General features: G+C 54.9%; 1 protein-coding gene across 2 annotated transcripts in view; it reads left to right on the top strand.

Moving 5' to 3' along the window:
* The window catches only part of Nectin1 (nectin cell adhesion molecule 1), a 69774-nt gene that overhangs the window by 16635 nt on the left and 28713 nt on the right, over window positions 1-24426 (top strand). The gene's annotated exons all lie outside the window — the stretch shown is intronic.

Below are 24426 nucleotides of genomic sequence, written 5' to 3'. Positions count from 1 at the left end.
TCTGAGGACCCCTCATTTGTAGCTTTGCAGAGATCTGGTAGCCCCTACTACCCATTCTTCTCACCCACTTTTTTTTTTCTAACTGAGATACAATTCATGTGCATGGAATTCACCCCTTCGAAGCTTTCAATCAGTGGCCTTTAATAATGTTCATGGAGTTCTGCGCCTGCACCACACCACGTCACTGGCACTACCTTCCCTGATAACCATCAGTCCATATTCTGTGTCTGGGATCTGTCTATTCTGGACATACTGATTAAGTGGAAGCAGGTACCTTTGATGTCATCACCCTGCTCAGAGAGCCTCAGTGGTGCTCCATTACCAACAAGACCCTTGTCTATGTAGGACAGGCTCCTACCTTCCTTCTAATCATCTTTCTGATCTCCTCCTCTGTCCCCCTCTCAGCCCTCTCTCCCAAGGACTCCTTCATCCTGCAAGACTCAGCTAAAAAATCTCACCTCTGCTATAATACTTCCCTTACCCACAAAGAAAACCGCCCCTCCTTCCCAATTCCCTTCGCTTTTTGGTTCATACTTTCAGAAAAACAAACAAACAAAACCCAGCACTTAGCATGCAGTAATTATTTGTTTTCATGTCTGGGGCCCTTGTTAGATTGAGCTTCCAATGAAATAGAAAATACCACAGACCAGTTGTCACTTCTGTGAGCAGCGTCAGAGCAGGTGAGAGCCAGTGCTTAAAATATCCCAGAGTAGGGCTGTGAGGGTGAACAGGGCCCAGCTGGATGAGCAGGAGCCTAGCAGCTCAGGGACAAAGCAGTGACCTTTCTACCTGCAACCAATGGAATTCCCCCCCACCCCCCATCCATCATGGTCCACCCAAGTAATGGATCTTAATCCTGCTCCTTCCTTCCTCACCCAGCCCTCAGAGGCTCTCGAGTGAGGTGGAGGTGCAGATGCACAGCAGGGCTGTGCCATGTTTGCCCACAGGTGGGCTGTAGGCTTGAGTTTACCCAGTGGAAAAAGCAGGGGCTGGGATCTGTGGATGGAGGAACCTCCAAGATCTGCCCCGTCTTTTATGCCTTGGACAACAGTTCATGTTGATGATTTCAAATAAACTAGAGAGCAAACAGTACTGTGAGCTTTGGGCATGGTGGGAAACACATATCCTACCATGGATGCAGGTGTACAGACACAAGAATCACCACGGGGGCCTGCTTGGGCCTCCCTCCTAGCTCCTAGGAGTTCTGCCAGCCAAGGGCAGTCTGTCCTGCCTGCAGCTGGAGGTAGGATGTGGTAGGGATAGGCCCAAGGCCCAGGCCACAGGGGCTCCAGATCCTAAGGAGAGTGACCTACAGACCTCTGCCCCTACAGAAACAAAGCCAATTGATTACCTCTAAGTCTGCCCCCCACCCCCACCCCTTGCAGGTGCTGGGGTTGTGTTGTAAGGAGAGATGAAGTGAAAGTTATTTGATCTCTGCATCTGGAAAGCAAAGCAGAAGGGAAAGAGGCTGGGAGGAGTGAGGGCCTGGCTCCAGGCCCTGGGGAGGGGGCTGCTCAGGGCTCTGTTTCTCTCAATTGTAATCTTAAAAAGGGGAACTGGAAGCTTTACGCCTATGCATAGCCTGCCTCAAGGCCATTGTTTTATGCAGGGCTTCCTCCTCACTCCTGGCCACTTCTGCTTCCCGCTAGCCCTGGATGGTCTGGGATGACTAGCTTCTGGTCCCTGGAATGAGAGTCGGCTCACCCTATCTACTCTCTAGGGAAACTGGCCTCAGTTTCCCTATCTGTACAGCAAGAAGATTGAACTTGTAGCTTGAATGAAGTCTCTTTTGGTCCTTGCTCTGCGCAGTGTAGATGTCGTGGGTATGGAGACCACCCCCACTACCACAAAGTCCCAGGCCTCAGAGACAACTCTGGAACAAGCAAGTGTGGGGCTGTAACTTCTGAGGGCCAAGCACTAACGCTGGAGATGCCATCCTGCCTCTTCCTAAGATTTATTTCTCCATCCCTTTGGTACCTGCATGTAGACTCTTCCTGACTCCTGGGACTCCGGCATATGGAAGGGAGTCGTAGTCAGATCCTCTGTCCCTTTCCACTGGGGCTGGGGAAGCATGGAGGCCACATTGGCCTCCTGGTCATGCCATGCATCAGCCAATTCTTTGTTGCCGATTTCCCGCGTGCTGGCCCTGCCAATTGCCAGGCACCTGGCCGTAGCACAAGGGCTCATCCCTGTGGTCCATGGGCTTTATCCAACAACACCAGTGAGAAAATGAGTAATCTCCCTCCCTGCATGTATGTTGTGTGTACATGTGTGTAGCTCAGGCTAGCCTTGAATTCACTAGATAGCCCAGACTGCTTCAGCCTCCCAAGTACTGGAATTGTACACATACATCACCATGCCTGGCTCTCCCTCCTTTACTTTATTTTGGTGCTGGTATTGGAGCTTGAACTCAGGAACTGGACAGAGTGCCATTAGCTGTTTTGCTCAACACTGGCACTTTACCACTTAAGCCATAGCTCCACTTCTGGCTTTTGGGTGGCTGAGAGTAAGAGTCTCACAATCTTTCCTGCCCAGGGTGGCTTCAAACCACAATCCTCAGAGCTCAGCTTCCTCCATTGCTAGGACTACAGGCAGGAGCCACAGGTGCCTGGCTTCCATCTATTTTTTTTAATATATATATATATTTTATTGTAAAGATGCTGTACAGAGGGGTTACAGTTACATGAGTAAGGTAATGAGTCCATTTCCTATCGGGCATAGTTACCCCACTTCCCTCTATTTTTGTAAATGAGGAAACAGGTACAGAGCGTATGAAGTCATTCTCCCAAGGCTAGCAAGTGGGAGAGCTGGGATTTGAACCCAGAAGCCTGAACCCAGAGGGCGTTGTCAGAATGGGGATCTCCAGCAAGTGCTTCTAAAGAGGAAGGATGGCAGGGTGGGGACCAGGCCCAGGGCCAGGGCAGCCCGAGCAAAAGCAAAGGGGAAGACTCACTCTGCTCCAGCCTTGGACTGGCTTGGGTGGCATCTGGCGGTGTCCGACCCACACCGGGATCAGTATCGAAAAGCATGTCCTCTGCAGCAGAAAGGATGGAGATGAAGCAGCAGGAAGGGCTTCCCCACCGTCATGACCATACGCTAGTAAAACAGGCAGCCGGGGGAGGCGGAAGCCCTCACGGGGAAGGTTAATGCCACTGCTGCTCAGAGTGCTGGGAAGGTGAATGGAAGAAAAGGGGGTCCAGGGTGACCCGTCTAGGGTTGAGACGTGAGTTTATGTGACACAGATTGGAAACACTGTCCCAGGAGAAGAGCAGACTTAGAGCCACCCCAGGCTGGCACCGCCCTCTTCCTAAGACCCCCGTGTGCTCCAGCCCTGCCATTGGACTTTATTAAATCACATTTTCCCGGAGCAGGGCAGGCGGGTGACAGAATGAGTCAACTCCAGCTTGCTACAACTGTCGCCCCTAGAGCCCGCAGGCATAGAGGGAGATAATTGGGAACGGCTTGACAGCTTAATGTCTTGGGTTAGCTGGGTGGGGGTAGCTGTTAGTGGGGGAGAGGGGAGGGCCAGGGGCCCACCAGGAGAGGCGTGTGGATTGGGGCTGAGACTGATCCCCCCGCCCCATACACACACTTTTCCCCTCCATGTTCCCAACAGCAGCTTGTTGGGCAGGAAAATAAAACACAGGGAAGGAAATTAGATACGGAGACTAAATTAAGCTTTCTTTATTAATTTGTCAGAATTCATTAACATCTCCCCAAGATCTGTCTCTTCTCCAGATGCCCCCAGAGCAGAAGAGAGGAAAGAGGTCACGAGAGGCCAGGCTTGGGCTAGGAGGCCTCATCCCTGACCTGTCCCCATAGCACCTGCCCCAGGGATAGGTCAGAGGACAGGCTCCATTCGAAGGGAGATTGTAGAACCCTCTTCTAGGGCTTTTGTCCACCTCGCTTGGATGCTGAGTCCTAGAAAACCCCAGTGACCAAAGCTCCACTACTTTGCCCGCCAGCCTGAGTCACCTCATCAGTGAAGCAGTGGCTTCATTCTGAACTATGGGGACCGTGTGGGACAGGTCCAGGTCTCACTCAGGGCAGTCGGCTCCTGGTGTTACTCTGAGAGACAGGACGATGTAAGATCCTGGAAAGTCCTCGGAATCGTGCCATCCTCACAAGGTCACTGGGTTTGGCCCTGGCCGCAGGCTCCTGAGGTGTCAGGAGCAGATGGCAAAACTGAGCGCTGTGGTTAAGGGCTTTAGTGTGGCCACAGCTAGAAAGGCTGACAGGGCAGGACCAGAGCCGCTGCAAAGCCATCCCGGGGCCTGACTCAGCGCCGGGAGTCTCCCCTACTAACAACCGCCTCACTTCCTGGGTGTGAGCGCGAGGTCTCAGCCTGGGAACCATCCCAGCGGCAGGAGCTCAGCTTCCTCTTGGTTGGTTTCCCGGAGCCGATCCGCTCCTCCACTCACCACATCCCAGAATGGGGCCTGGCCTGCAGTGTCATTCGGGGAGACATGGCTAGTGCTGATCACACCAGCCACATCTGGCAGTCACCACACTGAAGGGTTACAGAACCCAGTCTGCTGTCTGGCCCAGCTGGGAACACATAGAGGGGTCTCCCAGGCCTCAGAGCAGGTTGCCTTGCTGGGGGCTGGTGCAGAATAGACTCACAACTGACCACGCCTAGGGAGCTGGGGGAAGGACCAACGGGCCAGTCTCCAGTAGCTCAGATGAGGACACTGAGGCCCGGAAAGAGCGAGCCACACAGCCCACTGGCTCTTGGCAGCACCAGGATTACGATCCGGGTCCCCTGCCTCCCAGGCCAGGACTGTCATAAACTGCCAGTGGTTGATAAATGACACTGAAAGAAAATGAATCTGTCACAGCAGGGACCTGCAGAGCCAAGAACAGGTACCTCTGCGGGAGGTGAGACTCTGCCCAAGGAGCCAGACTGCAAGGTCAGAGCGCAGGGATGAGATCACAGCCGCCCCCCCCCCCCCATCCTCCAGTGACTACAGGAATCCGTTTCCCCACTCGCTTGGGACATGTGTTCCTGATCCGTGTCCTCAAATCGCGGCAACAGGGCTTGGCCTGTTGGGAGCCCAGCAGAGCCCACCTTGCATCCTCGATGTGCTGCTCACTGTGACTTTGGCAATTCCTGAGTGACATGCTCAGCATCCCTGGTTGTCTTGTAACACCTGCTTTGAAACATGGCGATAAGGACGTCATGAGCCAGTGTGTGACACCCCCAGGCTGGTGCCGGTGCCCAGTGAATCCATTGCGTGTCTTTCACAAGGCCCTGCCCTGGGCTCCTGCCACTTTCCCTCTCCACGTTTATGGGTGATGAGGGAGCAGGTGGAGATGTTGGAATGGGGCCCTCCCGGCCATGCTGTGGCTCCAGCCAGGCCTGGATGCCCAGCCAGCCACACCCGTGGGATGGAGGCCTCAGGTCCCCAGGACCCAGGGCTGGGCACAGCAGCCAGGTGTGGCCAACCTGCAGAGTGAGAAGAGGGATACAGGAGAGGGAGGAGCTAGCATGGCTGGCGTCCCAGGCAGGTCTGGGAGCATCCCAGAGGTCCCTTGAGGACAGTGGAATTTTCTTGGACTCTGGAGTCCTGCAGAGGAGATCGAGGAAGCTCTCGCACCCCCCAGTCCTTCTTGCCACACCCCTGGGGCCTGTCCCAGGGCACAGGGTGAGCATGAGAGGCAGGAGGGTCACTCACCCAGGTGCCTGGCCGGCAGGGACACTGGGGGGCAAGGCTGCCCAGGGCCTGTGGGACTCGCCTGGGTCCCCGGCACACTGACTTCCACCTTGGGACCAGGACAGCACACTAGGCCGGAGCAAGGGGGCTGTTTTGGAGGAAAACCAGTGAAATGGCTGAGACCTCTTGGAGAGCTCAGAGCTTCAGGCCAGCACAGGGCAGCTTAGAAAACCTGGACAAATGGGAGAACCTTAGAGTCCAGTTGAGGTGTGAGAAAGGCCCCTGCTGGCCCTGAAGAGTAGTCTCAGCTGTGGCCTAGCTCCTGACCCTAGAATGGCGGTATACCCGCCTACGCGTCCTGAGCAACTAGTCCACCAGGCACCAAGCTAACTGTGGCCATACCTCATTTGAGTCCTCAGAGTTGATTTTGAAATGAAAGATCAAGTCCATTTTACAGATGAGAAAGCCAACGCTCACTGCATTAAGGCAGTTTACCAGTGAGTGGAAGAGCCAAGCTCTGGTCTGCCAGGCAGCCCACTAACCCTCCCTCCCTTCCCCTGCCCCCCTCCCGCTCACTTAACAAGCGGGAACAGCCTGGTCCCCATCTCTGATGCCTGAACCAACAGGTCCCAAGCAGACCACAGGACAGTGTGCTTCTATTGCAGCAAGAGGACTTAAGGACAGACATCCTCAACCACTTCCTCCCTAGTGTAGGGTGTATGGAAATTTCAGTAGTTTTCCAGGGGAAATGGTAGAATCCCTGCTGTGAGATACTGAAGGGAGGAGAAGAAACTCCTGGATCTCCCAGGATAGAGATGTGTGGAGTCAGACTCTGACAGAGGCAGAGAAAGGTCATGACCAGGCCACACCTGGCTGGACATCAACTGCCACCTGGCCAAGAGGGTCTCACCGTTCCATAGGCTTCTTTGCCTCAGTCCTCTTAGGAGCCCTTGGCCACTGTACCTGGGCCACTGTGCTAGACAGGGCAGGACAGGGCTTGGGCAGGTGTGGACACCTGCTACCTGTCTGGACACCAGACTGGAGAGCTGCACTGCTCCAAGGCCCATCTGATTGGAAATTTCCCCTCTCTCTGTCCTTGGAAAGGGGCAGGGGAGACCCTGCCTCTGGAGAATCATCCAATCCTGGAACAAGGCCTCCGTGTGAGGCAGGGAGGCAAACACTGGCCTGCAGTCCTGGGAAAGTCAGAAACGCAGGGGCAGGGCCAGTCTGAGTTCAAGTTCTGCCACTCTTTTTTTTTCAGTGTGTGTGTATTTGGGTACTGGGGTTTCACAGGGCCTGGGTGCTGTCCCTTAGCTTTCATTCAAGACTGATGCTCTACCACTTGAACCACAGCTGCAGTCTCACAGATTTTTCCTAACCAGACTGGCTTCAAACCATGATCCTCAGATCTCAGCCTCCCGAACCGAAGTAGCTAGGATCCACCATGCTTTAGCTATGCAACTTGACAAGTTTTCTCAGCCACTGGACCTCTGTTTCCTCCCATGTAAAATGGAAATATCAATCTCTAGAAGATGACAGCGAAGATTCCCCAAAGGCAAGCATTGAAGGTATTCAGACGTATTGGTGGACATAGAGCAGCCTGCTGATGCCTGTGTTCATCTGTATTTACTTTCTGTACTGATGGAGCCCCTAAGGTGGGAGGGGGCTGAGCCTTGTAGATAGGAACATGCTCCATCTAGCTTATGCTCTCCAAGGAATGAAAACTTACTAGGAACCACCAGCCATTCCGATGGGACCAGGGTTGGACCCAGCAAGGAAGATGGTATCAAGTAAAATGCATATTTTTAATTGCTTGGGTTCACATGTCATAAAAGACAAAAATAATAATAATAAAGCGCAAGCCCATTGCCATTCCCCACCCCCTGTTCTCTGCCATGAGTCAAGAACCAGTTCCCACCAGTCTTTCTGGGGTTCAAAGCGTCTCCCCGCCCTAAACCTCACCCCAACCTCCCCACCCCACCCCCACCACCATTGTGGGTGAGAGGCCTCCCCTGAGGGGTATGGACACTGCCACACCCAGGGCCAGCTCTGCCTGCCGCGGTGGGCAACACAGGGGCTGGCAGGCCTCACAGGGGTTGCTGCCCCCTGAGGACACTGCCCCCTGCCTGGTGCCCACCCCTCCTCCCCAGGTCTCCTACGGATTGTGGTGTGTTTGGAGTTATACAGTGTGCAGCTATCTCACTATTATCTGGCGGGTGCTTCCCGCTGCAGGAGGCAGTGAACTCCTGGCTCACCCCCACCTTCCATCAGCAGCCCTGCTCCCCAGTCAGAGCCTGTGCCAGGCAGGCAGGGACCAAAGACCCACAGACCCACATGGGGAATTCATCCTGCCCTACCTCCTGCTGGCCCTGACCTCTCTGTCCTCTCCAGGGGAGGACAGACCTCGTGTTCCTCTACCTGTCTCCCCTGCGCCTCTCCTCCAGTCCTGACTCACTGCCTCACTTCCCACTCAAGCTGTGTCTCCAGGACGTGTCAGGACAGGGCGCCTGGTTCTGGTCCTACAGGCTCGCCTCTGCCGCTTGCTCTCACTGGGGGTGGGGCAGGAGGAGGACTGGCTTTGACCTGCTTCTCCAGGCCTCCCACCCCCACCCTAAGGGGACAGGCGGGGCTGAACTCCCGAGCACCTCCTGGTTGCACTGACTAGATGCCCTGCCTAGGGCTGCTATGGCCCAGGGGTGATAGGGAACCAAGAATGGGGAGCCCATGTTCACCCCCATCAGGGCCAGCTTAGGTCTTTAAGCAGCATTGCATGAGATGCTAGCTAGCACCCCCGTCCCCACCCAAGACCTTTACCCAGAAGCCTTCTCTCATGGAAGGCTGTTTCTGGTTGCTCCTACTTCCTCATTGCTTTGGAACCTGGAATGTAGAAAGGCCCAGAGATGTCCCCACACCCCCTTGGCTTTTCGATTCATTGTATAAATGCAAATAAGGCAAGACATCACCTGGGTCTCAATTTTATCATCCTCAAAATGAGCAGCACCTTCTTCTTTGATTGTCCCAGAATCCTGGGATGTCAGATGGGACTGGAGGAAGAGAGTGGAGGGCCCAGCCCTAGAGAGCCAGCTTGGATTGCAGAGGGTGGGAGGGGTGCTAACTCTTACACTAGGATGAGGAGGACAGGGCTTGAATGGTCCTCTCCCTGCACCCCTGCAGCCTCTCAGCCTTCCTCTTGAAATCTTTCCTTTTTGCCAATGCTCATGGCCTTCACCAGGGAGCCTCGTCTTCCTTTGATCAGTCAGCTTCTAAGATGTCTTGAGTGAAAGCTCTCGGTGACCTGAGAAGTCAGCAGGGACACACATCCCTGAGTCTGCTCCCTAGGGTTTGACTGGCACACAGTTCATCAAGCAGACCAGGTCTAGCACCTTCCCAGTGCAGACTACAGGCTGGGGCTTCCGAGATGACGGGTCACGGTTCCAGGTTTGGCCAAGCACAGAGCATCAGATCTGGGGGGTGGAGGTGAGGGGCAAAGCTGGAGGATAGAGCAGGTGGCCCTGTGGGTCCTGAGTGTTGAAGTAGGAGTTTTCCACAAGGCTGGAATGGAAAGTGGGGATGTAGGAGGAAAGGGAGAGGAAGCTGGCAATTTGGGCAGGGACAGATGGAAGGTCTGAGGAGTCGTTTAGCTTTGTCCCAAGGCAATGGAGAGGACTGAAGACTTGGGTCCTATTAGCAAGATGGCTTGAACAGAGTCACTCTCACCAGCCCGGGCCTCAGTTTCCCAGCATGACTGTGACGTGCATCTTCTTACGAAGTTTGTGTGAGGATAAAATGAGATTCCATTGGGTAACGTCACAGCCGCTAGACTTTGATGCCATTCGTAAGTGATCCGCTTGTTCCCTCTCTTAAGTGTTACCCATGATTATCTCAGGTAAGAAATGGTGAGAGGCAGACTCCCAGGTGAACTGCTGTGAGCTGCAGGAAGCTCAAGGTCTGAGCTAAAGTTCACAGCCATGCTGTGCCAGGTGTGTTTGGCCCTGGAGGTAGGGCGAGGGCAGCTGGAGAGAAGAGTTGAGTAGAGGCACGTGGCGAGCAAGATGTCCAGCTGGCCGCTGGACACATGGATTCAGGCCCTCACCCAGGACCCACCCACACGGGTGGGACACACACACACACACACACACACAGACACACAGACACACACAGAGGAAGGTGACCAGCCCTGCTCCACACCCTTATCTGCTATTCCATTTCCATCTTCCTCTTCCCAGAACTGTAGAGGCCTGTAAGTCACCATAGAGGTTTAGGAGGTCTTGCCTATACCACCCTCTCCAGCCTCCATCTTGCTGCTGCAGGTCTGTAAGTTAGCACGAATCAAGCAGGGAAGGTCCAGCAGGTCAAGGGCCCTAAGAGACATCTGGGCCAGGAGAAAGAGGCCAAGAGGGGACACGTGCACATCTAACAGGGGTGGCCTTCCAGCTTCACACCCACTGCTCTTTCTTTCTTCTTGCACCTGGCAGCCTCCTGTTTCCATGAGCTGTGTGCTTATCTCGTGACCCAGAGGCAGGGCCTTTGTAACCACAACAAGAGAAACAACCATCGTACATTTCTACGGCTTGTGTCTGGCTGATAAGTCTTCCCCAGGTGCTCCCTCGGCCGTCCGCATGGGATGGAGCCACTGGCAGGGCAAGTCACACCTTTTCACCTCTCTTCTTCCAGGGTGACTCTGCCAGCTCCTGCTTCCCATTCTCCACCAACTGCGTCGCCACCTTGACAGAATTGCTTTCCTCTGTACCTTTCTCTTGATCTATAAAGGAGGAGCCAGCACCAGCTGGTCCCCAGGTCAGTTTTGGTCTGCCAGCTGAAGGGTCCCCAGCCTGTTCCTCCCGTTCACCCCCAGACCTTCCTCGGGTCAGTCTGAGTTCTCTGTCCCTTGGACATCCCTATTTATTTATACACAAAATTCACCCACAGCATTTTAGTTTGCCAATCGAATCATTAATTACCCCAGCAATTAAATCCAATTAGCAGTGGTAGGGGCCTTTCTGAGTGAAGAGCCATTAGCCAGGGTGAAAATGCATAGGAGAAGGAGAGAGAGAAAAAAAAATAAAGCCTACCCTTTCCCTGCATTAAAAAGGAAAGCAGGAGTTAGCACTGCAGAAGGCCCCAATTAAAGCTGGGGCCCTCACTCATTAAGCTAACTTGGCATGCTATCCCGGCTGCCTCTGGTGGGAGGGCCCGGAGGTAGAACTGACCAGCCTTCGGTGCTTGGTGATGGTAGTAGTGGTGGGAGAGTTGATGGGCCCCTGTTCCCCTTGGGGGCTCAGCTGAGCCTCCAAGTCTACCCTCGGGGAATGGGTGATATTTGATGAGTACCTCCTGTTGGCTCCCATGGCTTTGGAGTTCACTGACAAGTCAGAGTAGGAAAGACTGGTGGGGGTATGTAGCATAGGAAGTGGGAGGGACAGGTGGAAAGGAAGTAAACAGATACCAGCACTTGCTGGACTCTCATGGCTCACAGCTGTAATCCTAACTACTCAGGAGGCTGAGATCTAAGACTCGAGACTCAAAGCCAGCCCAGGAAGGAAAGTCCATAAGACTCTTCCCTCCAGTTAACTACCAAATATGCAGGACATGGTGCTGTGGCTCAAGTGTTAAGAGTGCTAGCCTTGAGCAGAAAAGCTCAGAGCCAGAGCCCAGACCCTGAGTGTGAGTTCAAGCCCCTAGGCCACACCAAAGGGGGGCGGGGGGGGGGAATACCTGCACTTCCCCAGCCTTAGCAGTCCCTCTCCACTCTGGGCCTGAGGTGGAGGGACCCTCAGGGATGTTTATGAAGATTAAATGAGATTATACTTGTAATTTCCCCATACCAGTGGAGGCTCAGGTGCTCCCCTCATCATTAGCCCTGTGCAGTTCCTAGCAGAGCCCAACCAACATCTTGGTTCCCAGGCTGAGTTGCTTAGACAAAGACCACAGCCAGAATGGCAGAACAGAAGTCAGGGAGCAGGGGGAGAGCCCAAGTACATAGGTTTCGTGGCCCTTTGTGGGTAGGCTGGCCCTTAGCCATGTCCTACGAGGGAGAGGGTGGCAGAGGCCCAGCCTCTCCCTAAATCAAGGCTAAGGCAGAGGGCTTGGCGTCTTTCCAGCCTGCAAAGAATTCTCATCAAACTCAGCCAGGGTGGCGATGGATGAGGGTTCCAAGTGGACACCTTCCCTACCACCCTGGGCTTAGAGCGCCAGCCACTGCTGCTCCAGGAAGGGAAGCTCAAGCCATAGGGTGGCAGGTGTGGTAGGAAAGGCGTGGCCTCTGGAGACACCTCCCAGATCAGAACGGGCCCCACACAGCTAACCCTGGGTGGGTTGCTTGCCTTGCACCCTCTGAATTCCAGTACTGGGGATGGAACCCAGGGGCTCATGCATGCTAGCAAAGTGTCCTGTCTCCAAGCTGCATCCCAGCATCTTGTCTCTAAGATAAGGCCAATCATAATTTCTGGGTCCTGGAGTTGTAAGGATTAAGTGAATGGCTCTGTTGGGGGTGGGGGGTTAGAGGTGGCAGCAGGAGGGCTTGGACTAACAAGAAAGGCAAATGACGAATGAGGATGAATGCAGTCCAAGTAGATAATTCACATGTATGAAGATAGAACGAGGAAGCCTGTTAAATGGTTTCAGGATGGAGGGAGTGGGTAAGAGAGAGTAGAGGGGGTGAGATGGAGATTAGGTGAATTGTATACACGCATAGAAATGACACTATGAAATCTGCCCTTAGGTAAATAAAGTATGCTAAGTTTGAAAGAAAGAATGCTAAAACTAAAAAAAAGAATGAAGTAAATTAGCACATGTAAACATTCAGACCTAGGCCAGCACTAACCATTCTGTGTTTCTGGGAGGAGCCCCCGGCAGGGAGCTGGGCAGGAAGAGCGACCCTCTTGTATTTGCTCACCCAGCAGCACCTGGGTGCCTAGGGGCTGCTGCTAAGGAAATGGGCCATCCTGGACTCTCAGAGGCCTTGCTGAGAAGGGACAGGAGGGCACAGGAAGATGGGAAGGAGAAGGGAGGGAAAAGAAGCAGGTGGCTCAGCGGCCAGGATCCATCCCTGCAGCTGGGCACCCTGCCCTGTGCCTACGTGCTGACTTCCTCTGCAAGGCAGGATGAGGAGCAGGCCCTGGCATGCCAGCCCCTACCAGTGACTCCAGAAACCTCGACAAGTCTGAGCTGGAAGCAGGACCGGGCGAGGCTTCTGGTAGATTGGTGTTGGGCCGAGGGAGGGTGGGCGTGGGGAGGAGGGGGGAGAGACCCCCACACTTGAAACTTTGACAGCACAGGAAACAGGGAGCTGAGGATGAGCAGAGCTGGGGGAGGGGCGCAAGTGCTCCCACACACATCTCCTGGTCCCCTCACCTCTGCGCACCCCTGCCTGGCGGGGCAGGAAGGAGGCGGGCTGTGGCGGGGCGGGCTGTGGCGGGGCGGGCGTCGGGATGTGCTCCCCTCAGCATCTTACCAAGTGGAGGGTGATGATTTGGAGAGGAAGAGGGGACGAGGATGACAGCGTGGTGCTGGGAATGGAGGAGGCTGAGCTAGTCTCCCACAAGACTGCCCCAGACTGGGGAGGTCATCTTATGTGGGTGACCTCACCCCAGCTGAGAGAGCTGGACGTATGAGGGCCCTCTTCTTCTTTCTTCTTTTTCTTTTTCTTTCTTTTTTTTTGGTGCCAATCTAAGGCTTGAACTCAGGGACTGGGTGCTGTCCCTTAGCTTTGTTGCTAACAGCTAGTGCTCTACCACTTGGGTCATAACTCTACCCGGCCTTTTTGCTGGTTACCTGTAGAGATTTGACTTTGAACCTAAGTCTTCAGGTCTCAGATCCTAACCTAAGTAGTTAGGATTACAGGCATGAGCCACCAGTGCCTCACTGCTAAGGACTCCTTTAAAAGCTGTGAAGGCTGGGCAGCTTCAGGTGACCAAGACAAAGAGGGAACTTTGGAGGAAAGGGCAGCCCAGGAGAGTTGTCAGGACCTGTTATGCTACAGGCCTGCTGAGCACAGGATACCCCAATCCAATAGCTCCCACAGAGTGGGAGGGCCTCCAGTACAGCCTCCCTCTCCCCCAAACGCCCTATCAGGATCCTTCACAGATCGCATCTTCTCTCTGCCCCCTCAAGGGGCTTGAAACAGAGTTGGGAGTGTCCTGTGGGCCAACCAGGGTTGAGATTGGGCCAGTGCAGTGGTGTGGACCCATGTTCCTCGCTGGCTGGAGTCCTGACAGAGCAACTCATGTCTAAAATCAAGAGGGGTTAGCCATCACTGAAGTGTGACTGTGTTTGGGGTTGGCTGCACTCCGTGGTTAAAGTCAGGAAGAGGTTGGCGTCTGGCTTTGGGGTCATGCCCTTGGTTTTGTGGTGGTCTCAGCTGGCACTGGCATCGAGCTAGGCTGGGACTACTGTGGAGGTTCACGTGGGTGGCTGGGGAGGACGCTGAGGGGGTTGACATTGGGGTGGGTGCCGGAAGTTGGCTATGACCCCTAACACTAGTAGTCTCAGAGTTCAGGGGACCCAGCACCAGATCTTGCCTGGCATCTTCATGCTCCCTAAGCCTTAGCTGAACCAGGGCTGGGGGGCAGGAGCTAAAAGTTAATCAGGCTTGGCACTGGTGGCTCATGCCTGTAATCCTAGCTACTCGGGAGGCTGAGATCTGAGGATGGAGGTCGAAACCAGCCCACTCATGAAAGTCTGTGAGACTCTTAACTCCAATAAACTACTCAGAAAAAGCCAGAAGTAGTGCTGTGGCTCAAGTGGTAGAGCGGGAACCTTGAGCACAAAGAAGCTCAGGGACAGAGCCCAGGCCCCCCAGGGCCTGGGTCCAGATGACTCCCACTGAGACAAGGCCAGGCCGCGGCCTCCTTGGGCAGGGGCCCTTCCAAAGTGGCTTTGACCACAGATGGGAAGGAACAACTTGCTTCAGACACGGAGGCTCATGACACGGGTCCTCATGATGCTGGGATTCAAAACACCGCCCAGAGGTCACAGAGCTCCAGGCCTAGGGACTGGTGAGACCGAGTCCTTCCTGAGAGGCTGGGACAAAGCCAGGCCCATCCACCTCCGCTCAGCCCAGCATCCCTCAGTCCAGATCCAGTATTGCATGTTCAGCTTTCCATCCTGCTGCCTTCTGGAACTGTGTGAACTTGGCCTTCTGTGAGGGTCACCCCTCTGTAGGAGGGCCTAACATATACCTCACAGCCGGGACCATCCCTGTCCCTAAAGCCGGGAGGCCCAAAGGAGCCAGGAAGAGCAGGAGGAGGCTGCCCACTGTGAGTCGGTGCCAGGTGTGGATGGAAGGGCAGAGGTCAGTTCTGGGTGGGAGGCACACAGGCTGGTGCTGTGAAGGCCCAGGGAATAGATGTGCACAGTGTGTGTGTGTGTGTGTGCGCACGTGCATGTGTGTGTGAGAGAGAAACAGACAGAGACAGGCTAGAACAACCTGTGCATCTATAGTCAGTCCTGCCCACATTAAAAGGAGAGCCAGGCCCAGGGTAAGGAGAGCAAACGGCAAAACTTAATGACTTTAATATGAAAGAATTTGCCACTAATTAAGCACAAACACTCCAGTAATGCAGAGAACACATGTTGTGGATTTCACTTAAGCAGGAACCAAATGAGGTGAAAATCCTTCCGAAATGATAGCCGTTTACTCGCCGAAGGAAGACGCTACCTGGCCTCCTCTCTGCTCTGAGAAGCAGAGGCGTAGCTGCGCTCCTGCCCGCCCTGATCAGGGTCTCCCGGCCCTCCCTCACATGTCTCCCCACCTGCTTCCTGGCCCCTGCTTGTGCTCTTGCTTCCTCTAGGGACATGCTGGTCACCCCCCCCCATCTCCTCCAGAAGCAGCCCTGCACCCCATTCTCACCCAGCTCTAGCTCTGCCACCCCTGCCTGAGCTCAGCCCCTCTCCATCTAGGCCAGCAGTCTGAATCCTTGGTTATTTTGCTCCCTGGGGGATTGTGTGACAGTGTCTGGAGATGTTTTTTTGGTTGTCAGAAGTGGAGGCGGTGCTCCTGACATCTAGCGGGGAGAGCCCAGGGGTGTCACTAGACATCTTGCCATGCACGACAGAATTGCCTGGCCTAGCGCATCAGTGGTCCTCGGTGGTCCCCAGCGCTCTGGGGCGGTGGCCTTAGCCCAGGAGGGCCTTACCCAGGGTCATGTGGGGTGGTTGCAGGGATAGCAGCCGGCTCACCTGAACCCTAGGCAAGTCTTTCCCCACCCTGTCACGCACAACCATCTGTGTCGCATCCTGTGTACCAGGCACTGTGCTGAGAACAGAGGTGTACTACTCTATTTCATCTGCAGTGCTATCATTCACATTTTGTTTTATTTTATGTAATTTTTGTGCCAGCGCTGGGGCTTGAACTCAGAACCTTTCGCTCTTCCTTAGGTTTTCTTTTTGCTCCAGGCGGTGCTTAAGCCACACCTCCACTTGCTACCTCATCTTATACAAGAGAAAACTGACTCACTCCCCCCCACCCCAAGAGATGAATGCCATTTAGTCAGCATTGCCCAGCTAATGCAGAGTAGATACAAACCCAGGTCTGTCTGAATTTAAAGTCACTATTCATAGACTATATACCCCACCATCCTACACCCCTCCACACTGAACCTTTCAACCCCTTCCTTGTAGCACACTTTCCACCCACCTCTGCTCTAGAATGCTCCTTCCCTGAAAACCAGCCCTGTACCCACCTGACCTCCTCCCCTTCCTCACCGCCAAGACGCAAGCAGCAGCTGGACAGGGCATCCACAGAGCTGGGCTGTGAGGTGGTCCAATGGGGCCTGTGTGGTAGAAGGCAGATCTGAGAGCCCTGTGTTCAACATGCATTGGCTCCCGAAGGGCTGAGACAATGCAGGCATCAACCTTGAGCTTTTCAAAGGCTCCCTGGGGAAGCCTGGGGAATTCTCCCTCTGCCTTTTCAGCACCCCCCCCCATCTTTTCCCACCTGCTCAGTAGCCTTCCAAAAGGCTGCTGCCTATACACCCTGAGACCCGTCAGTGTCAGTGCACGTCTGCAGAGGAAGACCCGAGCTGTGCGTCTGCTGGGACACAGTGGCATTTGCCACCACTGGGGCAGAGGGGGCTGGCATCATCTCAAGTGCCTGGCCCTTCACAATCTTGGCCTTCGAGTCAAAGGCTTTGGGAGGCTGTGGAAGGGTGGGGCAGGGGAGCAGCCGGGCTGCATGGGCGGGGGGGGGGGGGGGGGGGGGGACATGCAGACACAAACAGGACTGCAATCTTGGGAGCAATGCCTCAGGGCTGCAACTGGCTTTGGTGAGAAAACAATTTTTCACCTTATGGTCTGGTGTGAGGAAAGGAGGGATGCTGTGAACTGAGGCCGGGGGAGACAGGAAAGGAATCAAGAAATAAAGTCTGGAAAGTAAGCAGAGGAGGTATGGGCTTGGAACACGCTGGGATGTCACTTCCTGCTTTTAGTCAAAGAAAGAGAAGATTCCAGGCTTGACCTGTGTCTCTCTTGTGCAGACGTGAGGCCTCACTTTGTAGTTCCCTTGGTGAACACAGTTTCCAGGAAGTCAGCCTCCTGGCCCAGGACCCCCAACTAGCATACAGCCTTATCAACCACTGGGGGCACCCTTGCAGTTCCTATTTGTCAGGCACTGAGCAGAAATCCTCACAGGTCCCTGCCTGAACACCGGATCTTCATGATGGGCAAGAGGGAGGCTCCCAGATGCCATCTCCTCAAGATCCAGGTCTAAGATGATTCCAGAAGGCTGAAAACCACAAGTGGACATTTTTAGCAGAAGGAAGAACATGACAAGGAACTGAGAATTGTTCAGTGTAGCAGGAGAGAGAGAAAGTAGGGAGAAGAGGTGGCTGGGGACTACAGAGATCCAAAATAAAGTCCAGAACCCAGAAAGACCTTGGACTTGATGTTGGAGACTGCCATGGGAGGATTTGAAATACAGGAAGTTTACGCTGGCTGCTGAGCCTCTAAGGGTTGGGGTACTATGTCAGAGGGATTGGAGACTTAGCACTGTCCTGCCATAGACTGGTACGAGCTGGCCTGGGCTGCACTGGTGCAAAGCGTGGGGAGTGGGGAGGGGTGGGATGTAGGTATAAGGTTCCCAGGAGTGCCAAGAAAGTGAGGGAGTCAGAGATGCAGTAGTTGGAAGGGGCGCAAAGCAGTGAATTGGACTGATAGAGGTGGAGGGGGAGGTCAACAAAACTTACTAAGCAACTCCTATCAGCTGGCTGGGCTGAGCGCTTGACGATAGAAGATCCTATGAACCCCAGCTTTGAGCTCAGCCCCTCCCGGAGGACTTCCTGGAGGGCCAGCCAGTAAACAAAGGCCAAGGGCCACTGGATCCACACACTCCACTGATGTTGATCCAGGGCAGGGAGCAAAGCTGGGAGGGGGAAGGGGCCTGGCCAGTCAAGTCCAGAGCACAGCACTCATTTCCAGACAGAAGTAGTGATCGATCGGGCAGAGGGAACCACAACAGCCTCTCCCACTTTTCAGCTGGAGCCCTCCCTTCTCCCACCTGCCCAGAGGGAGAGTGGGTGCGACACAGGATGGGAGGTGTAGAATAGGCAGAGAGGTGCCACCTTGACGGTTAGAGATGGAGTTGGACAGGGCCAGAAGGGAACCGCCATGTAGGCCCCTGACTGCTGATGGGAAAGCGAAGGGCTGGGTCAGAATCTGCCTGCCAGGGCCCCTGGAAAGGAGCCAAGAGCAGGACATAGGCCTGCAGGATTCAGGCATCCTCAGCCACTTGCTCTTTGGTGGGAAAAGGCAAGACCCAGCCCCCCTTCTCCCCTCCCCACCGCTGATTCATCCCTGTCCCCCAACCTGTCCTTCCAGGTTTCAGGGGCCTGTCAGAGCACCCCCATGGCTGCTGCCACCCCAGGGCCCCTGAGCTGCTGGCAGAGCAGGGCCGGCCTGGCCTGTCTGAAAGATCCTGGGATCCAGCTCCTTCTCGGGGCTTTTCCCAGGCTGCCGCACCCCCTCTTCTCCCACGCGCTGTGCTCCCCCGCCCAAGGCGGCGGGCGCCAACTCCACAGCCCATCATTAACCAGCTCTGTGTGGGGACTTGGGGGAGCCTCAGCCAAGAGGAAAACATGGGCAGTTTCTGTGACCCCGGAGGGGGATGGAGGCGCCTGGGCTTGGACAGTAGCAATTAGTCCCCCGACTCTGGGATCATGGGATGTTATCACCACTGCTGCTGAAGGGGGTGTGGAAGGGGCTTGGGGGCTCCAGGACACCTGGAGCCTCCTCAGAAGGACTGTCCCCAAGAAAGAATCCTCCAGGGCCCTCCTCCCACCAGCCCCCAGCAGGGCACCAAGATGCTGGGCTAACTCCAGCACCCAAAGCTCCCACTGGACTCCAGTTGCTGGCCCTGGGGGGCAGGCTGGTTACTGGGACAAGAACTGGGTCAGCTGCTGCTTCTCTCTGCCCACTGGCCCCTCTGAGCCCCGTTCCTCTGTCCATTGGGCCCCAGATGTGGAGGAGAGTCTAGAGGCAGATGATATGGCCCAGGACTCCCCTAAACTAATGGGGAACTGTGCCTGGGGCATAGATACAAGACAGGACAAGTTCCAAGGGCTTCAAGAGCCCTGCCCTTGTGGGTTCTTGCAGGCAAAACCTGATCAGGTGCAAGTGACACTGACTGGCAAAACCTTCCAAGAGGAGACCCCCAGAGAGGCGGTTCGCTCTGCCTTGCCAGTCCCCTCTGCCTTGCCAGTCTCTCCCAGGTGGATCCAGCTTGGGCTTTGGAGGGTGAGAAGCCAGCCAGCCTGGGGAGTGGGTATTTGGGGAAGAGGCTGCACCAGAGGAGGATCCTAATATGGGGGGGGGGGGAAAGGCAGGGAGGGACCCTTTCCTTCTCCATGGGTGAGCCATCCCCATTCACACTTAGCTGTTTCTCACCAGAATTCACATCCTTCCTGCCAATTCCTAGATATGGGGGAGGGGACAGGGAGCGTCCCTGGAAAGCCCTAGAAATAGATCCCTTGGGGATCCTTGGGGAGCCCAGCACCCCACATGGACACACACGCAGAGACTTGCTCTCTCTACAGTGTGCTGCCACTTTTGCTCACTCAGTTGTCAGGAAAAGGGGGGCAAGGTGGTCCACAGAACCCTCAACTCCCCCTCATGTCACCCAGTCCCCCTGCTCAGCTGCCCACTCACTTGGGCCCAGTCCCAGCCAGTGTGGCTTACATGAAGGGGTCTGAGGCCTAACAGGGCAAGAAGAGAAACTGCTCCAAGCCCGTGTGCCACACCCTCTGTGGGAACCTGCGCCTCCCACCTGCAGATTAGCTCTGAGGCAGGCAGGGCTGGGCCTGGGGAGCAGGTTTGTCCACCACAACTGAGGAGCCTTTGTGTTTTGTTGCTGAGCTCGGGCTTTTGCAGCTCTGTGACGTTCCGGGGGGGGCAGGCCCGACGCCTGCCCTGCTGGTTCAGCACTTCTGGAAAGCCAGGTCACCCAAACTGCCCAGCCCAACGCATCTGTGGGAGAAACTGAGGCACCTAAGCACAGGCCCCAGGAACCTGTGTCCTGTACCCTGAGCATGTTAGGGATTGTCAGAGAAAATATAGGTGGAACTTCTGTATCCCCAGGATACAAGAGCCCCTCTGTGCGGGCACAGGTGTTGCGGGCATCTCTCTCTTCATCTTGTTCTATTCAGAGCAACCTTTTGCAGATACTGTCACCTGGGCTCCCCAAAATTCAGTGCAGGTGGGGTGCCTGCAGATACTGCGGCTGCGTACCGTCACAGGAGTTTGTATCTTTCTGTAGGGGATGTCTGAGGCTTATAAAGTGCATTCTGGGAAGACTTCAGCCAGAGTCAGGTCTGAGTCAGGGTGGGAGAGCACCAGGCCAGAGGCTGCTAGACTTGGAAAGTGACAGGCTGCCTGGTCTATTGAGCTCCCATGTGCTGCCATGTGAGTGGTCCAATTTCCCACGGCCTTGGGGGTGGGGGGTAGGTGGTGCTTTCTGTGAGCAGCATCCCTGCCTGGGAACAGAGGGTGGGCAGATGTCCCTCAAGCCCCGGATCTACAAGGGTGAGGTATAGTGCACTCAATGCAATCCAAGGCCCAGCCTGCTCCTGCCTCCCTCACAGGGGTCTGCCAACTCTTGTGACACAGGACATAGACCCTACACAGTCTGGAAATGGACAATAACGAGGTAGAGGTGCAGGTTCTATACTGTTGAGGTGTACGTGTCAGCCAAGAAGGAAAGGGTGTCCCAATAGAGGAATGGTCTCATAGCACCCAGTACAATGGCCAGGACGGGATTGATGCTCAGTAGATCATGATCATGATCATGATCATGATGGTCATGATGATGATGATGGTGGTGGTGGTGGTGGTGGTGGTGGTGGTAGTAGGCATGGTAGCAACATTCATTAAGCATTTGTGTACTGAATGCTGCTTATACTCCTTCGTTTAATTCTCACAACAGTTTTCTGGGGCATATAGTTTTATAGTGTTGATGATAAGAATCCCTGTTTTGGAGACATACGGTTTAGTGCAAACTGAGCCATAGAGAGGTTAAGTCACTGGCCTAGGGCCAGTCTTCTGCAGAGGCAGAAAACAAAACACATGGTGGCTCTTCCTGAGGGGCTGGAGCTCTTCAGAGGGTGGGAGCCGTCACCCCCATCCCCAGCTTCAGAAGTCATGGCATTGGGACTGCCTGAGGCTGGGCAGTCTCAGTGGACATGACCCCCCCCCCCCCCCATCCAGAGCATCCTTTAATCTTGGACCCTTCTCCGAAGCTTTCCCAGGAAGGCTCAGGATTCCAGCCCCTCCTGTCCCTTCTCAGGGCCACCCCCTGCTCTCCCCCCAGGAGGCCTCCCGTGTGCCCTCTCAAAGCTAGGAATGCTGTCTCTATTCTGCAACCCTTGACCAGGCCAGGCACCCCTTGGCAGAAGCTTGGGTCTGGGTGAAATAGGGAAGAGGAGGACTTTGAAGAGCCGCCAGCCCTCTCGGGCTGGAAGCTGTCCTCACCTTCGCTGCTCCAAGAGTCCGTCAGGCCCTTCCAGGGCCACCTCCCTGACGCTGCTGATAGTCACCCATGACAGACCAGAGTGAAAGTGAGGGAGCCGCCTCGTCAGAGGTCCTCCGGCCCCACCCTGGCCATCACTACCACATTAGGACTGGGGACACGCCCATGTGCAGTGAGGAGACTGTCCAGCCACAGGGCTGCGGCTGGTAGAGCTCACTGCCTAGGCACCCAGGCCCTTTAGCGCCCTTCCCGGCCCACACAGGGACCTCCCCTCCTGCCCTGGCCTGGCCTGAAGCGTGAGGTCACCTGGGAGGCGGTGGGTGGCTGTCAGTCCGTGGGCCTGGGCCCGTGCCCTGCTGGGCCCCGTGCATGGCAGGGGGAAAGGGAGGAGGCTGTGTCCTTCTATAGACCCACCACACTTGGTACCAGTCTCAAGATGGCTCTGAGATCCTGCCCCATCCCCCTCTCTCACCTAGGGCCCAAGCCCTCCAACTGGCTTTTCCAGTTCCTGGCTTTGTGTGGCGCAAGTTCTCCAATTATGCCCATATTATCTCAGCTACTGGGCAGCCTCCAGCAGGCCTGGGGAGTGGAAGCTGGGGGGGGGGGGGGGGGCGGGCACGGAGCACCCACTTCTCCTGCCCGAGGATGGGGAGGATCCTCCGGGGCTTAGCCGCTTTCCAGCCAGCCAGTCAGCAAGAGTGCTGGACTGTCTGACCCACTGACCTCTCTGTGGGACTGTTTCTCTGGGGTGAGGCACGGGCTGGGCTGCTGTCAGTTAGAGCCAGGAGAAACTGGGAGCCCAGCTGGCTCCTTTGCAAAAGAAGGAGAAAGGATTCAAAAAGGGGGAAGCGACTGGCCAAGGTCTCACAGTGACCAGTCAAAGGCACAAGCAGGCAGAGCCCAGCCTCTGACTGTCGGTGGCACTTGTCCCTTTGCAGCTCCTCTACCCTCACTGCCTCTGCTTGAAAGCTATTGGGTACTAGGCACCCACAGAACAGCCCAGGGAGCAGCGGAAGGGATGGGGACACCCAGACGGCCATATACAGAACCAGGCGCCAGTAGTTAACATCTATAATCCTAGCTACCCAGGAAGCTGAGCTCTTAGCAGCTCAGTTCAAAGTCAGCCAAGTCAGGAAAGTCCTTGAGACTCTTTATTTCCAACTTAACCACCAAAAAGCCCCGTGGCTCAAGTGGTAGAGTGCCAGCCTTGAGCAAAACAAGCTTAGGAACAGCACTTAGACCCTGAGTTTAAACCCTAGTGCTAGCGTTCGTGCACACACACACACACACACACACAGACTCAAGTACAGTTTTGCTTCTTTCTCTATTGTTTATTTAGTTAGTATTAATGTGCATTGTTGGGGGATGGTCCTTATGACCTTTCCATACACGAACACCCCATTCCACCTCACCTTCTGTCTCGCTCCCCATCCACTTGCCCCTTCTTAGAACATTTCAACATGTTTCATTGTTGTATTTGCACATAAACTACACTGACCTTGTTGGTTCCTCGTTCACCCTTTTCTGCAAGCTCAGCCTGGCAAGATCCTGCCTCGGCCTTCAGAGTGCTGTGGTTACTGCGTGCACCACCATACCTGGCTGAGCAAGCACTTGTGGAGTTCCTGCTGTGTACTGAGCTCTGGGGTTCCATAGTCACCTGTGCTCTGGAGGAGAGGGTGGGGAGCCATGAAACACCTTGACCGTGGGCTTTGGAGCCCACACTGCTCCTGAGTCTCCATCATGCACACGCCCCCATTTCTCACCTTAGATCTTAGACTCCCCTGGAGCCCGTCCCCCTATCTCTGAGTCTGCATTATTGACAGTACGGATGGTCCTCCAATAAACTGACTCTGTGAAGTAAAGCTGCAAGGACATGAGTACACAAATGTGTGTCAAGGATGCAGACTTGACAGGCTGAGAGGTGAACACAGGCTGGGGGGCGGAGGGCAGAGCCTAGGGCCGGGGACGGCCAGGCCAGGATAGAGGAGACAGCCAATTTCAAGGGAAAGGATGCTCAACCAAAACATTCCGGACGTGACCATGTCATCAGTGGGGATTCAGGAGGGGATTTGTTCCTTCCACAACACCCATTGCTCCCTCCTTGCAAATCATTATTATCGGGCCTTCCCTTGCAGTTCATCCAAGGAGAACTGTTTGCTAGTAGTAAAGAAAAGTAAACCTAGAAACCTGTCCTGTGGGCCAGGGGCTGGTCTGGACACTAGATACATAAGATACCTAAGCAGATACGTGAGCAGACATAGAAGGTACATAAACATCACTCCAAGGCAGAAAGAGCCATGCTCAGGTAGCTGGCTGCTTCTGGCTGGGAGGGGGCTACCACAAACTCCCCCCAGGTGGGAGGGAGAGCGACCCACACAGTTGAAGGAACTCTATGAACAGAAGTTGAGAAGGGTTGTGTGGATGGGTTCTGCACGCGGCTGGCTGTATCTGCCAGGGGCTGGCTGAATTAATTACTCACTGATAGGACCTAAGTACCAATAATAGATCCTGGCATATAGCCACTCAGCAAACAGTTCTGGGGTAATTAGGAGGGAGAGAAGGAAACAGAAATTAACCATGTTGAGGACAGGTCTGATGTGGTTGAAGAGCCCAGCTTCTGGAAAGGTGTGGATAAAAGGCAACCGCCATAGACGCCAAAAGCCAAGTTAAGGCATTTAGACCTGATTATAAAGGCATCAGAACCAGCAGAGACCCTGCCTTGGGTGGCATTTATGTCCCTCTGCCTGGCCACCAGAAAATGGCTGACCCAGCACACGAGGGAGCCATGAGGGAGAAGACAGTGCAGTGGCCGCAATG

The sequence above is a fragment of the Dipodomys spectabilis genome, unplaced genomic scaffold (genome assembly GCF_019054845.1).
Source record: "Dipodomys spectabilis isolate Male_0828 unplaced genomic scaffold, ASM1905484v1 ptg000076l, whole genome shotgun sequence".
Lineage (NCBI taxonomy): Eukaryota > Metazoa > Chordata > Mammalia > Rodentia > Heteromyidae > Dipodomys > Dipodomys spectabilis.
Note: the sequence above shows the minus strand (reverse complement) of the source record. Positions and strands in the feature narration are given on the sequence as shown.